Here is a 588-nt window from a genome sequence, read left to right on the forward strand (position 1 = left end):
ACTTATCAGGAAGCCTGAGACCTGTGGATTTTTGAAAATATTAAAAATATTGACATCTAGAAACATAAAGGTAGGTAGATAGGCTATATCTGATCCATTCACCAAGAGGTGCATAGTGCAGAGACCCATGTTGTCAGGACAAGAGTCAAATCAGAGTTGACCTAATCCATCAAATTAATTTTGCATGAGCTAATGAGCTATGTAAACATTCTGATATTATCAATCTATGTGTAGCAAGGAGCTGCATATAATGTGATCAAAGCAGATTAATTTGGACCAAATGTGCACTTAGTTTTGGTCACACCATGTACTGCAAAGTAACACTTTATGAACCAATCTCCACAACGTGTCCTGCATACAAGTATTTACTTCAGTTTTACTTCACTTTACTTTACTTTACATATTTACTTCAGTGGAAGTCAGGTTATATGTAGATCATGTAATGGGGCAGGGTTTGGTGTAACTCACTGTGCTGTGATGATGCTTCCAGGTGACCACCCTCTCTTAATCCTCTCTGTATCCTAGCAAAGCTTCAGCAAGTCCTTCCCTTCCCTTCCCTTCCCTTCCCTTCCCTTCCCTTCCCTTCCC

This window comes from Lagopus leucura, unplaced genomic scaffold (genome assembly GCF_019238085.1).
Source record: "Lagopus leucura isolate 7727_CA_CO unplaced genomic scaffold, USGS_WTPT01 Super-Scaffold_73, whole genome shotgun sequence".
Lineage (NCBI taxonomy): Eukaryota > Metazoa > Chordata > Aves > Galliformes > Phasianidae > Lagopus > Lagopus leucura.